The following is a 385-nucleotide window of genomic DNA, read 5'->3' as shown; positions in this document are numbered from 1 at the left end:
CTTTCGGCCATCGCATCGCGAACGTGTCGTAGGACACTCAGTCTGGTAGACAAGAAGTGATCGACTTCATCACGGATGGTGAGGGGGCTGACATCAGCTAGCCTTTCGGCTATTCCTCCCCCACCAAGCTCTGAGCCATGCGATGGCGGCGTCAGCGGGACGCGAGGGTGAACCAGCCCGTTCACGTAAAACAGCGTGTAGCCGGTTGACGAATGCACTGCATTGTTCAGTGCAAACTCTACGAGTGGCAACATGGCGCCCCAACACCTCGGCGTCTCAGCGCAGACGCTGCAAAGAACGTCTTCGATGACACGATTCACCCTTCCGGTTTGGCCATCGGTCTGCGGATGATCCGCTGTCGACGTATCCAACTTGGTGCCGAGCA

This window comes from Plasmopara halstedii, assembly GCF_900000015.1.
Source record: "Plasmopara halstedii genome assembly, contig: Scaffold_614, whole genome shotgun sequence".
Taxonomy (NCBI): domain Eukaryota; phylum Oomycota; class Peronosporomycetes; order Peronosporales; family Peronosporaceae; genus Plasmopara; species Plasmopara halstedii.
Note: the sequence above shows the minus strand (reverse complement) of the source record.